Below are 16,112 nucleotides of genomic sequence, written 5' to 3' on the forward strand. Positions count from 1 at the left end.
TTTTTATGACTGCTGTTTAGAGTGTGAATTATCATTATGCATGAATATTTTTGACAATTCACTGATAAATATGATTATCTTTTGAATGGGTTCATGGGTTATAATTTTTTCCTATTTCTAATGTAAAGGGTGGGATACTGGAGTTTCTGAGCAAGGAGTCAAACATAAGCATTTCAAAGTTTTTTTTTTTTTTTTTTTTTCCTAATGAACAGTATTTAAACAACTGTACTTTTGGGGATGTGAATTTTTTTATTAAACGGGTTTAAATTTGACGACTTATCAACATTTTGGCGATTTTAAGATTGATTTCTAGAGAAAATTTTTAATTCGGAGATTTGGCAATTTTTCGACGATATTTTTTGGAAACATTATAGCAATGATAAATGTAACTAAAATAATGGTAATATATTTAAATTACATTTAAGGAATAACATTAAAGTAAAAAGTTTTTATTTTATTTTACTGTCATTACTTTCCATTTTGGTGGCTTATTATGTAGTATTTTAATTTGAAAAATAAACAACATAATAACTCCTATAAAGCGCAGCTTACGAAACAGTTCATAGCAAAAGCAAAATAGCTATATAATTAATTAAAAAATTCTTCCTTTTAATTTTTTCATGGTAAGAATTATTCCCATGTAATTGTCTCAGAATCATCGGAATATGTATCAGTTTTCTCTATAAAATTAATTTTATACTTTTTTCCCCTAGCCCTTTTTCTCTCGCATAATTGATAGGGCTAATTTTTCAGGATTTTAAACATTGCAACTTGGAAAGTTTAGAAGGATTTGAAGGCAAGATTTACAGATTCACAATTCTAGAAGGCTCCAGAAAAAATTGACAAAATGAAAATGTCTTCATTATATTAACACATAATGGATGTATTTTACGGAAGGTTTGAGATGAATTTCTTACATTTTGAGGAATTTTTGGAAGGACAATGGAAACATAATGTTTGAATGTTGTACTTCTGATACTAGAAGTCTTTCTTAACATTTTCCCTTTATTTTCTCAACTTTTCACTAGACACAAGTATGGAAAATACCAAAAATTTTTCTAATCTCTTCGCATGTGCAGGCATTTATAAAAAATAATTTTTCTATTAATAAAGAATTTGAAAACTAACAATTTAAAAGATTCACCTTATATATCTCAATGGATCATACACAGGGCTGGCACAAGGCATTTTCCCACCTGATGCAATCTCTGTGGATCCTAAATTCTGCTCCCACTGCCTGTCCTAAATTCTAAAAGTTTTGCCATTTCTAGATTTTGTTGCTCCATGTATCACTAACTTCTAAAAATTCTGCCTCATCCGCCCTGAAACAAGTCCTTACTGTACATCAACAATTTAAAAGATTCACCTTATATATCTCAATGGATCATCCTGTAAATGTATCTCAATCCTGTAAAATGTATGGTGAGCATACATTTTACAGGAATATTTAATTTATAAAATGTTGCCTTAATTTCATCTATAACAAGTAGCACGTTATCATATTTAAATGTAGAACAGAATCAATAGTAATATAATTTAGCATCCAACATAGATTATTTTCTGATGCCATGTGCCTTAAAAATGCTGCAGAATCTTTTTTTTTTTTTTTTTTTTTTTTTTTGTAACTTTTTTTCCATGATGTTAATGCAATTGCAGCAAATGTCACATTATATTATGTAAATGTCTTATGAAAGAAAAAGCATTTTATTAAAAAAAATAAATATTAAAGAAGGAAAAATTAAAATTTTGTGTAATATTGTAAGGGATTGATAACTACACACCCATACCTATAACTTTTGTTTTAAAAAAAAGTCTTTTTCTTACAGATAAATCATTTAATTAAAATGTAACTGTTTTCATTTAAATTTTCTAAATGTAAATGCCAAACAAATTTATTATTGCTACATATGTTTTAAGATCAAACAGAAATAAATTGGATTTAGCAATTCTGAATCTGATGAACGTAACAAGTGGTAAGGAGGATGATTTCCTTTGCACATAGCCACACATAAACACTTTTACTGAACACTTATCGGATTAGTTATATAAAATGTGGACTGAGCTTTAACTTAATTAACATACAGTGAAAACTCGGAAAATGCAGAATTCTGGATAATTGAGCATATAGAAAATGCAGTTACAGTTTGAAAGCCAAATGAACGGAAGAAAAAAAATGAGTTTTTTAAAATTATAGAAAGAAATAATTTTATTAGTTATTAGTTTTATAAGATTTCATTTAGTTAGATAATCAACATATACAAGTTACAGATATAACATGCAAAAAAAAAAAAAAAAAAAAAAACTTAAATTATCTCCCATAATTTTTCATGTTGCACAGCCAGTGTTTATCCATTTTCACCTAAGTCGCACTGTTCTTTATGCTAGTATACCATAATTTTGAAAATACTTTACTGCACGCAGTTTGGTTAAATTCAAGTTCCAAATTTTATTCATTTTTTTTTTTTTTTTTTTTTTTTTTTTTTTTTTTTTTTTTCCCATGATGTTATTGGAAAGCAGATAAATAGCAATTGACTTATATAATTTTTTTTAAAAAATTAAACCGACTTACCCAGAATTTATTGAGTTTACATAAAGGACAAGACGTAAGATATTGTGATGCCCCACTTATCTATCATTGATCACACTGCTTGGCAGCAGTTTATGTTTGATCCGAGTCATGGTCCTGCTCGCACTCTTTGAAGAAGTTACAAATTTCTTATTTGTTTAATTTTCGTAAGGGAAAAAAAGTTTCCAAAATCCCAAAGTATTCCAATTAATCAAATGCCAGATAGTTGAGCTTTTACTGTTCTAAAAATTTAGGTTATACGCAAACTGTTCTGTATTCAGAAATGAAAAGAAGTACTTATCATAACCACATAGTTTTTTATAGCTGACTATTAGAAACTAATTAACCTACTTCACCAATGTATAATAACATATGAAATTACAGTGGTATAACAAATCTGAAATGTCTTCTCCTACATAATACGTAGTTAAATGAATCGTCACTTTTCAGCACGAAATAAATTCAGTAGGGCATTTGCATAAAATTATCTAATTTTTCCATAGTGTAAAGTAATTTATGTAATGTTTAATGTATACTGCATATGTAAAGTTTGACAAATACAAATATACTGATTTTTGTTCTGATAAATTAAGGTGTACGGTACACAAAATGTTGTAAAAGATGTACTTAATTTTTAATGTATTAATTTACACATATAATAGTATACAGTAACTGCTATAATGCATAAATAATCATCCTCTCGCTCTTTCATCTTCTGTTCTAGATAACACGAAATACTAATGGCACAATTTCACAAGACAAAGTGATACCTGATTAATTGCTCAGTCAGCAATATGAAGTTTGGCTAACAGATCTTTATTCTCTTAGAACTAACTGAAAGGTACCACATACAGAAAATCTAAGAGGAATATATACTTTTTCTGTAGGAGTTAAATAGCAATGAAACAATAATCCACAAATCATTATGCTAAATATCATCTACAGGTCAAAGTGCGTAATCCGGACGTCCATTATCCGGAATGATCTATAATCCGGACCTCAAAGCCACGAACTTACGCATGCGCGTAAAACCAGTAAAGCGTTTATACATGCGCGCTTCCGATAGTGAAGAAAGTGACAGAGAACGAAAACGAAATGTTATTGTTATTGAGAACGGAAAAATTTCGATTGACAAGTTAGTCGGTATTCTCGACACAGCAATTACAGGATTTGAACAGTGGAACTTTGTAACTGAACAAGAAATTATGTCTGTTTATAGAAGAGAGTATTAAAGGGAAAGTATTAGCACAAAAAACGAAACAACTTACATTCAAAGAAATGTTTAAGTCAACAAATAAATATTAAGCTTTTTTTGTAAATTTTGATACCCTTTAGATCACGATTGCTCTTTATTTCATAAATTACGGTTTCATATTTTTAATTGTATAATTTCTGCATGCCATCTTAACAGATTTAAATTGATGATCTATAATCCGGAAAAAAACCCTAATCCGGAATCGCGAAAGTCTCGACGAGTCCGGATTACGTACTGTGTACTGTATATGCGATACCACCTCTTAATTCAAATAGTATTGTTGATAAAAATCCATATCATATCAAGTATTAAGATCTTGTCTCGATTTGGTATTAGAAGTCGAGATCTCGCATTTGATAAATTCAAGCTATTCTGCTATCAAGTAACTTTCATGATATCCATTTTATCAGTAGGTTCTTAACATCTGAGTGGAATGCTGCAAGTACCAGTGAGCCTATGAAAATTTTTCTTTGCAAATTATCACAGTTCAAAAGAATGTTCTTTGATTGAAGTTATTTATAGTTCAAGAAGTTTTGTGAATCATGAAAATCTGTGTGACAAAAATACCTAAATATCAAAATAAAAGTTATAAGCAAGCAGAGAACTAATAATGCTACCCATTAAGTCAAATTTAATTTAGAAATGACCTTGTATGTTTTACATTGCTTATGTTATTAATGTTGTAATCACATTCATTAATACAATCATTGTTAATTAGGTGATATTTCTGAGGTGTGCAATGTTCAATTGCTCATGTATATTGTTGTTCCACATATATCAAGGTGCATTACAAATTTGCCACAGAATAGAATTATGCACAGTCTGTAATTGTTTCCCATAAGTACGCCCAGGTAGGGCAGGCATAACGTAACATGGGACACGAAATGGTTTTGTAAATTAATAGTTTGTCGCCTATTGATAAAGCACTGTTCTAAGCAATTAGGGGAAGAATCTTGCTTTACGTGCCCGAAGCTTCTAAATAATAGATGTAATGTCATGCATCAGGAACTAGCCCGGGAACCCCATGCTAGTCCATTTATACACTGACTACCAATAAGTATTTGGATACTGTGATAGAAAGGAAAAACTAACTTTATTCAAAATCAATAGTTGGTAGAGCCTCCATGAGAGGTATTTACAGCGTGGACCCTCCGGGGCATACTTTGCACAAGTCTTTGTATGACAGCTAGTGGTATTTTCTTCCACTCGGCTTGGAGAAGACATAGAAGTTCCTTCACCGATTTTGCAAGGGTACTGCACCCCTGAATTCGGCGATGCAACTCGTCCCAGAGGTTCTCGATAGGGTTCAGGTCTGGACTCTGGGCAGGCCAGTCCATTCGATGAACTCCATTGGCACCATACCAAGCCTTGGTTAACGTCGAAACATAACAACTGGCATTGTCGTCCTGAAAGTAACAGGGGTCCAACCCGTAAAACTGCCACAACGTAGAAAGCACATTTTTATCCAAAATAGTGCAGTAGGCATCGGAGTTGAGCTTACCATGAATGGGGACCAAGGGTCCCAGCCCATACCAGGAGAAACACCCCCAGACCATAATTCCACCTTCGCCGAACTTGACTGTTGGCACAATACATTCTGGCAGGAGACGTTCTCCAGGTAGACGCCAGACCCAGATCCTGCCATCCGAACGGTAAAGGGTGAACCTTGATTCGTCACTCCAAAGAACCCGTTTCCACTGATCTACGGTCCAATTTCGATGTGCTTTGCACCACATTAACCGAGCAGCGCGGTTGGACTTTGTGATCAAAGGCTTATGGGCAGCAGCACGACCATAAAAACCAAGCAGATGTGCTTCCTTACGAATAGTATTCATTGAAAAAATACTCTCGGATGCCTGTTGAAACTCCTCGCGGATGAGGGCTATCGGTTGAGTGCGGTTCTTCCGAATTTCTCTGAACAGCACTTGTCGGTCTCTATCCCCCAGTTTCGTTGATCTGCCGACTCGGGGCACATTCCGACAATCACCCCTCACCTTCCACTTCTTAATCATATAGGCCACTGTCGATATTGGGTACTTCAGATCGCTAGATATGTCCCTTAAGGATAGGCCACATTTGTGATACCCGATAATTATACCTTTCTCGAAATCAGAGAGCTCCGAACTGCGAGGCATCTTGCATGCGACTAAAGCCGATGCTGTTTCCTACACGTTATATACCGGCGAATTCCATGGCGTACCTTGGGACCGCAGATATCGTCATTTGCATTAGGTGTCCAAATACTTATTAGTAGTCAGTGTATTTCATTCCTATAAGTGATTGTCTCGGGGCTTCAGCACGCTGGTTTGCTCGGGGACCGATAATGCTGTAAAGACGGCACTATCACTGTGAGAGCATTAACAAGGATCATTCCGAGATAAGTGACTTGCTTAGCCCATGGAAGAGTATGGCCTTAATAGCTGTACATTGCATTTAATTTTAGACCTTCTAGAGAACAGAATTGCCACTAAGAACAGAATTTTTCACTTGATTAGCCAGGCCTCAAATGCGTCTATGTGGGTTTGTAAATATTGTATAAACTGGTCTAAGAAATGCGTTTATTGCAAGTATCACTGGGTCATCAGCATACATTGCAAGTATAATGCTTGGTGTCTGTGGAATGACGTTCACATAAATTTTAAAGGAAATGGGTCCTTGTAGGTAGGGTCTAATGATGTCCTTTGAATTCCACATGTGATATATTCCACAATATTGTTGAAAGCTGTCGTCGGGAACAGAATTGGTTTGGAATGTTGTTTTCGCCCATAAAAGAGTGATTCTGTTTAGAATTATTGCTTCTACAATCTTGCTAAGGGAATGTTAGCAAGATTTGCACTTTTGCGGTTTCTTTATTTCAGAATTGGTGTCACCATTGCAGTCTTTCAGATGTTAGGTAAGTACTGATGCTCTATAATAACATCATAATTTTGGTGAATCTGAGTGCCAACTTAAGTGATGTTTGTTAAACATCTTGTTATGGATGTCAGGACTTTTCTTAATCCGAAGATTCTTAATATGCCATATAGCTCTGACTCGAAGATTGGATTAATGTTTTGTTTGACTGGGAAGGTGTGGTATTACACGGTGAGAGCGTAAGACTTCTTGTTCTGTTCAAGTTCCAGAAATGTTGTGTAACTAAGATCCCAGATGCTCTGTTAAGTAGTCTGCTTTCTCAGGTTTGGTGTAATGGATCCTTTGAAGCCCTTTAACGGACGGAATGGTGTTCTGTCATTTCTGATATCCAGCCTGCCCTTCGGAAGGTTATCATTATTAGACAGAAAGGTAACATAGTTAAACCAGTCCAGTTGTGCTTGTTTATTTGTTTGTAACAACTCTACTTTGTAAAGGTAGTAATACCTCGAGGTCGTAAGTGATTAATGAAATGTAAGAAGGAATATAAGTGGAAACAAAAGTGCATGTAAGTGTTGTGTTTGTAGCGAGTGCTATCGTTGAGAGCCGTGGAATTCTAATAAATTCATGGGAGATGTAGAGTTTAATTAAAAGAGCTGTTCTTCCACCTCTGGATCAAGTAGTATATCTAAGACGGCTAATGCGAAACACTGCATAGTTTTGGATATAAATTGGGGAATCTGGGCTCCGCTTGTGTTCCTGTAGGAAGACCATGTCAGAGGCAAGCTCATTTACAAAGTGTCTAAGTCAGCGGTGCCCAACCTTGTGCTCGCCAGCCCGATTAGGTAATATGAACAAAATATTTTAAAAATAACCATTCATTTATGTTTCTTATTGTTAAAATTAATAAGCATTTATAGTCGTAAGAGATATCTTCCAAGAATCAAAATCGTAAAAAACAACCTTGTATTTAGCGTAGGTATAATGAAACACTCAATCGATTTCGAGGGCAGCTAAAAGTCCCTCCTCATCAGGAGAAAGAAAAATGCTTTCTCATCAGGAATCCATCTCATCATGATTTCTTTCTCCTGATGAGGAGAGACCTTTAGCTGCCCTCGAAATCGATTGAGTGTTTCATTATACCTACGCTAAATACAAGGTTGTTTTTTACGATTTTGATTGTCACATTAGCGTGTTTCTCTTCTAGTCTATCTTCCAAGAAGTTATAAAATAATTGATTGCTGACTGATGAACTTGATAGAGAACATGGAATCTTATTGCTTCATTCCAATGTTAGATGGCTCAGCAGGGGAAAAGTACTTCAACGATTTGTAGAACTTCTTTCACCAATAAAGCAGTTTTGGAAATCCGGAAACAAAAGTTATAAAGAATTGGACGATAATAATTGGTTATCCGATCTGTATTTTCTCAAGGATATAACAGCTAAACTGAACGAAGATCTCCAGGGAAAAGAAAAAAAAATCTTTTTCAATTGACTGGAATTGTAACTGCTTTTCAGATAAAGTTAAATTTGTGGATAAATCAGATGAAAGAACAAAACTTCCCCCATTTTCAGAATTTATTAAGCCATATTAATAACCACAAGGCAATTGAAACAGAAAAATACTCGGAGAACCTAAATGCACTGAAAAATAATTTTGAACTTCTCTGATTTCCATAAAGTTCAACTAATATTATTATTCATTCAAACCCATTTGCTGAAATTAATATTTCAGATGTATCACATAAGATTGGAAATATGTTTAACAAAAATGTTGATGTTTTGGAAATGTGCTCGCGATAGGCCAAAGATTGGGCACCACTGGTCTAAGTTCATTGAGTTTGTGAAATAAACCATTAGCGTTCCATTTTATAATGCTGAGGGATTGATATCAATTGCTGACAATTATTTTTGTTTTCAAAATAGCTAAACACATTGGGAGGAGAACAAATTATTTATCAATAAATTTTCAGTCCCTTCGGACATTCGTCTTGCAACTTTTTTTCATAACACCTATGAAATTCATTCCATTAAACATATTATCCACATCTTTTAGTGTTCATAACTTCATAAATAAAAATTAAGTTATTACCTTATAAGGTATTTCTCCCGCCTTCTTAACGAGCCTTCGTGGTGTAGTGGTCTGAATGCTCAGAGCGTAATTAAGAGGTCCGCGGTTCGGTTCCGGAGAAGGCGTTGCTAATTTTTCATCTTTCTTGCTTCCGAAAAATACCTAACGTCTCTACAACCTTGTCTACTTAGGTTTTATTAACATTTAGGTTTTGAATCTGCTGTTAAACTTTTAACACTTAATGACATAGGCTGTGTGTTTTTTACAGTGTTATTGTTGCTTCACAGCTCTCCTTGTTAAACGCTGCATCCCTCACTATCAAATCACAATTCCACAGCTTTCAGCCATTGAAGCTACTGTCTGTCTACGGTAAGAACAGCTTCCGCCACGGTATCTGGCGGGTGGCGGTCGCTATAGCAACAGGGCTAGTATATTTCAAATAGGGACGAACCAAGGTTTGCTTTATTGTTATTTTGTTTTTGGCGACTGTTGGCTTAAGGGAAAAGAGTTTATCATTCGTCTTCTCGGTTTCATTCCAGCTGCAAGTATCTTTTCTTAAGCTTGTAGTATTACTATTAGCTATTTTTATTCTCGTTGTTATATCTTTTGTACTGGTATTTGTTCAAATCTGCTTCTATTTAGCTTGATTTTCGTAGTGTTTTGTTAATCGCCAATTTTTTAAAATGCCCTTCCAGTTTAAGAAAGGTCAACCTTTAAAGTCTCAGTCACGTCAAATCGTGTATAATGTCGTAGAATTTTGCGCTTCTGAAGCTTCAACGAACTCTTTAGTAGTTCATCTTCCTTAAGTTTTGAAGAGAACATCGCAAGCTACTGGAGTATCGGAGTACACAATTAAAAACATTAAGCGCGAAGTATCAACAATAGGTGAAAATAAACTTCTGAATTCATTTGGAAAGAAACGTAAATGCCCTGCTAATCATAAGTGTGAAATTGACGATTTTGACAAATGCGTTATACGGCAGACAATACAAGACTTTTACATCAAAGAAAAGAAAGTGCCATCCGTGCGGAAACCCCGGAGGCTTTCCGTAATCATATAAACCAACCGAAACAACTGGTAATTAAGAAAAAAGCAGTTTTGATTCTAATTCACCTTCGCTTCCTTCCGCCATTAAATTGACCAGCTTTTGGTTTAGTTTGAAGGTATGGGAAAAGAAGATATGTTCGCAAAAAGTATTTATTGAGAGCATGGGTATGTAAATAAACGCTTTTACTTTCAAGATGATTCCATATACATTTAATGATGAAATTTTTAGTCATTATTAAAGCACAAGCAATAAATTAGCAGAAAATTTTGAAATAAAAACGTAGCAGAACGTCATTTAAAGAATGAAGAAATTGCTTTGAATGTTTACAGTAGATTAGCTAGAGAGGAGAACTATAAAAATTTAATTTACTTTACATTTATGAAGTGCGTCTATACTATATTACAGAGAATGGGGCAATCAAGTAGATTTCTAAGATGTCATCTAATATTTTGCAAGCAAACAAATAAACAAAAAAGAAGCAAAATAACAGTATGATTTTTTAAATGTAAACATTAAAATTTTTCTTCAAAAATAAGCACGGATTTTTAATTCCCTACAAGTTATTTTGATATATTTTTACTCGTTGTACATCTAGAGGGATGGTAAATTCAGCGACTTGTACCTCACACTGCAAAATCAAAGACCGTTTCTTGACTGCAAAAGCTTTATCTACGCCATCGAATTTTCATTTTCGGAAATTGGATGTCGGAATCGACGCAAAGGGTCAACGAGCATTTTACTTGAAATTAAAACAAAATGTAAATATCGCCAAATCATCTTTAAATGCGCCAAGGTGGCAAACCCAGAAGTAAGTCTTCAAGACACCCCTACGAAAAATGGGTTAGGGCTCATTTCTACGGCAACAGACAGCTGCAGACAAACTGGCGAGAGCTGTTCTTACCATAGACAGACAGCTACTTCTATCACAACAAACACAAACACAATATACACATTTGTCTCCACTTACATACCACCATCAAAACTCCGTACAGCTCTTGAGGCTGATCTCAACACATTACTCACACTTGGCACACACATAATCGTAGGTGGAGACCTGAACGCTAGACACCGCGCGTGGAACTGCTATAATTCTAACACAATTGGCAATGTTATATTCAATTTGGCCCACATGGTCCCTTTCCAGGTAGCAGCTCCAACTACCCCAACACGGTATACTACTAGATCCACCTGTATCTTAGAGTTGTTCCACGTCAGAAACACCAGTGTTCCGCTGGATGTTTTTCTGTTGGACGAATTATCTTCCGACCACAATCCGGTCCATTTGGTACTGGATATCAGTAGTTATACTACACCAGTCAAAAGAGCCTTTAAAACTGATTGGCAATATTATTCCAAAGCTCTAAGCAACATCCAGTACACTATCCCAACGATACACTCAATCAATGACATTGATAGTTTAATCAAGGAGTTTAGTTGTTCAGTGCAAAATGCTTACAAAAATGCTCAGAGAGAAGTGAAACAGCCTAAATTTGTCAGATCCAAGGAACTTTACCAGCTCATCAAAAAACGCAATGCTACCAGGAGGCAATTTCAGAGAATCAGATTCAGGCCGGACAAAATCATCTTCCTGGATATAGGCTGTGTGACGTAGTCAAGTCTCGCACTAATTATTATTCATAACTCCGCTGAGCTAACTACCTGGACTCCCTCTCTGCAGATAACAACTCTATATGGTTAACGGTCAAAAGGTACAAAAAATGCCACAACAACATTCCGCCCCTTAAAGGCCCTCAAAGGATCCATTACACAGAAACTGAGGAAGCAGAACTTTTAGCACAGCATCTGGAATCTCAGTTTCGCACAAACAACATTTATGATCCCACAACAGAGCAATTAATTATTGACTTTCTCAAAAACTATACGACAAGCCCACACACGGACAAGACGACCTTAGTCATGCCGTCGGAGGTTTGCTTGTATGTAAAGAAGCTGAAAAATAACAAGAGCTCTGGGTACGATGTTATTAGCAACAGGATGATCAAAAGATTCCCAGTCAACATTTTACTTTACTTCACAAAGATTATCAACCTCTTTCCGAAGAATTTTTAAGGGAGATACAGATACCCTACAGATTCTTTGCTTTTACTTAGATGGCAGCACTTTCCGGAAAGTTGGAAGTAGGCTCAAATTACGCCGATTCTGAAACCCAAGAAGCCGGTAAGTTCACCAGAATCATACTGTCCAATAAGCGTATTGTCCTCACTTAGCAAAATTATGGAGGCGGTACTACTCAACAGGATCAGCCAACATCTGGAACAAAATAGTGTGATCATACCTCACCAATTTGGGTTCCGAAGCAGACATTCGACGGTCAACCAACTATATCGGGTTGTGGAACTCATCAGCGAAGAGCTGCATAATAAGAAAGTTACAGAAGGTCTAATTCCTGGATATAGCAAAGGCCTTCGATCGTGTATGGCTGGAAGCACTCATTTACAAACTACACAACCTCGGCTTCCCAGGTTACATCACAAACGTAGCTAAATCCTACTTAACCGGTAGACATTTTGTCGTTCGCGTCTCAAACACACTATCAACACGTAGGGCAATATTTGCTGGGGTCCCCCAGGGAAGTTCACTTTATTCAATATTTACTTGAACGACATTCCCACCACGCAGAACACAACACTTGCAATGTATGCAGACGACACTGCGATCCTCTCACAAGGTGCATTCATTAGCCCAGCAATACAACAACTACAAGACTACATAAACATACTCGATACTTGACTGACAAAATGGAAAATCAAAATTAATGTAGATAAGACTGTAGCAATCCTTTTTACCAAGAACAAATTCAATAAAAACCTGCAACTTTACGAAGAAGATATCCCATGGGCCAAGCAAGTCCTTTATATTGGGATTATCTTCAGTAAAATTTTCTCATGGTACCCACACATAACTTCTATCCTTAAAACGTTTCGAGTTAGTAAAGCTGCACTTCACCCCTTAATTTCTCGAAACAGTGTACTTTCAATACATAACTAGTTGCTTATTTATAAAACTGTATTGCGTCCCATACTATGTTATGCCTGCCCGGTTTGGGCATATTCATGCAAATTATATAGGAAAAAGTTACAGCAGGCACAAAATTGTGTCCTAAGACAGATTAGCAACTCGCCCTGGTACGTTCGAAATCAAAAACTTCATGATGAATGGTTACAGCCGAAAACATCGCAGAGAAAACAACGCAGGGCGAAAACATCGTGCTACAAAACATCGCAGTTCTAAAACATCGAGGTACAAAACATCGTCGTCGAAAATAAAGCGGTTTAAAAACTTCGCAGTTTAAAAACATCGTCGTCGAAAATATCGTGGTAAAAAATAAAGTATCTACAAATCATTGCATGACGATAACATCGCAGACATGCTTTTTTCAGGCTTTAATAACTGTAAATGGATATTCCCATTGCTGAAAAAGTAAGAAGGAAACTTAAGGGGGATTGTTGACAAATGTCTTCCTATTCTTTTAACATTAGCAAATTTATAAACACAGTATCACATGAAAAAAGCTCAGTGAAGTAATGAAAAAGTCTGCTGCTACATAGAATACATCTTCAAAATTCTGCTACAGTAAAAAAAAGGGCATGCTTTATCCTATTATTAATAAATATTTGCCGAATATCACTTTTGTTTTTTTAACGTTTTTTTCGATTAGTATCAATATTGAAAAATAGAGGGCACCACTACTCCATACGGACTGATTGTCAATTTCTATTTTGGGGAACATTTAATTTTTTCTGCATTAAAATATAATTTTTTACTTCAGGGAACGAAGTAACATTCACCATCATACAATTCATTCATTAAAATGTCATTCTTGCGCAGAAAAATATGCATGTACATCAATTTTGTCTAAAACTTAGCAAACCTAAAACGTAATTGCATCTTTTTCACGCCATTTGTTGTCGATCGTCTCCAGCTTTGCGTCTGCAGAGCTGAACAGGTTTCACTAATGTACCCTCTATTTTTGCCCTCTCCCCCAAGCAATTTAGGTCGAAACATTGAATGCTTTCAATAGCCATTTGCAGAATCAGTGGAAATGTTTACTTCCTAGGTCCTTCAGCTAACGAGTCACTCATTGAACGAAAAATTTCTCAAGCGCAATGTTTGTCTGCTAAATATAATTCAAATAATAAATTATTTTACTAATACCATTAATAAATAAATATTCATCTCAGGGTTATGAGAGAACGTCGAAAAATCATTCGATATTTTTTTATGAAGCGTTAAGATTACCTTTAAAATTCAGTTACCAAGTTGAAATCATTCTACATAAAAACTTGAATGCTGAACTGATATTTATTTTCGGGTAATTTATAGAACTTAATCATAGAAACTGGAGGCCTTCAAATTATACGTATATTTTCCGAATAATCTCGTCATATATTAGGTCAGCACTTCACACTGAATACGTTGAAATTAAGCATAACTGAAACGCTTTTAAAATAGTCTCCAGATATTAGGGATAGTGTGATATACGTTAAATTTTGCCTCTTCAATAATTCTTATAATATGGCGCTTCTTGTTGAATATTTCAGTATTATTTCGTGCATCACATAGTACAAGTTATCTCATTGCGGAAAGGATGGCATAATTTGATGGAAATTTAAAAGGATGGAAAATTAATGGAAATTTCTAAGGATAAATCGCAAAATTCTGCGAATATTTCGCAGCCGACGAATTTCACTTGCACTTCCAAAGAACTTGTCAGATAATGACGCATTATGTTAAATTTATTTTCAAACAGCCAAGCTTTGTCAGTACTAACAGAACCGTTATAAGCGATCAAGATCTTGATTTAAGCTGATAGCACAATTTAATAAGTTTACGTCACATCAATAAGTTACGTCACCTTTTTATTTGATCATGGTTGATTGGTTATCATGGTTGATTTGGTTTATTTATTTAATTATAGAAAAGCACACAAGAGCTATTGCATAAATGGAAAGATGCCTTCCTTGAGAACCGCTACGAACGGCAGAGCGGTAAAGTCACTGAACACTGGTAGCTCGGTCCGAGGATCGAATCCCACGAACAAAGCGGCTGCATGAGCGTTTTCATGGTTTTCTTAAGTGTAACTTGTACACGAGCCAGTTTCCCTTTGAAAGTCCTCCACGAAGGCATCGCTTCCCTTAGGCAGATAACTCTCGAAGCTTTGACGTAATTACGTAAACCAAACCAAACCTTAGTTAAGAACTTTTTAAGTGAAACTGGCTTGTACCCATGCTAGAATCACGAAATAATCCATTCAACCAGCCCGTTCGTTGCTATTCGAGCCCTTCGAACTACCAGTGTTCAATGGTAGCAGCTCCTCACCGGTACCGCTCGGCCGTCGGTGAGCTAGTCTGCTGTTATGTAACGTGGTTAAATTCGAAAATGGATTGTTCAAAATGTCAGCAAATATTAAAAGCCTTTCGAAATTTCCATAGAAATCTACAGAAAATTCGTGATTTTTTTTAATGGTGTAAAATTACTAAAAATCCTTAAATTTTGCAGAAATTCCTGCTGTGATAAAGTAGGTCTTGTGGAAGAATTCAAACAATGAGTAATAACTTTACTTTAGAGGCATTTTTTCAATTTTGCCAGATCTTTGAATCATCGAATATTAATTAATGTTAAAGCAGATGAAAGATCTTTATCTAGGTAAGTATACGTACCTAAATTTCAATGACCATTTAAACTTCTCACTGTACATATTAGATCAGGGATGGGTAAACTTTTTCGGTCGCGGGCCAAAGATCGAAAAAGAAAAAAAAATTTGAAGGGCCAAGATAAATTTTTCTAAAATTTTAAAAACAATATACAAAGTACTACAACTTAAATATGTTCATGAGATGAATGAAATTGCCATTTCATTTTTAAAAGTTCCTCATATTGAGGTTCGAAAGGAGATGTACTAATTCTAAGGAACGAGGCTAAAATGCTCGTCGGTCAGTCTACTTCTGAAATAATTCTTTCTAATTTCACAGTCGAAAACACTTGTTCACATGTATAAGATGAAGAAAAACCTAGCACTGATTTTCTGGGGATGAGATAATAGATTTTGGAAACTTATTTTCGATATGCAAAACTCTAACTTTGGCAACTTTGGCTCAGTTAGAAACAACCGCTCGAGATGATTGTTAGACTGTAACTCAATTTATTCCAGCTGAAAATCTGACCTCACTGCTTCACAGTTTACTTCAAAGGCATGGTAAAAATATCCAATTCTGTTTGAATGATACTGAAGTCTTTAAATCTGCTTTCGAACTCAAAATGCAGTTATTTCAAGCCATCTTCATAATTCTTTCGATTTA

This window comes from Stegodyphus dumicola, chromosome X1 (assembly GCF_044657685.1).
Source record: "Stegodyphus dumicola isolate Sdum_Otavi_A_Nest chromosome X1, ASM4465768v1".
Lineage (NCBI taxonomy): Eukaryota > Metazoa > Arthropoda > Arachnida > Araneae > Eresidae > Stegodyphus > Stegodyphus dumicola.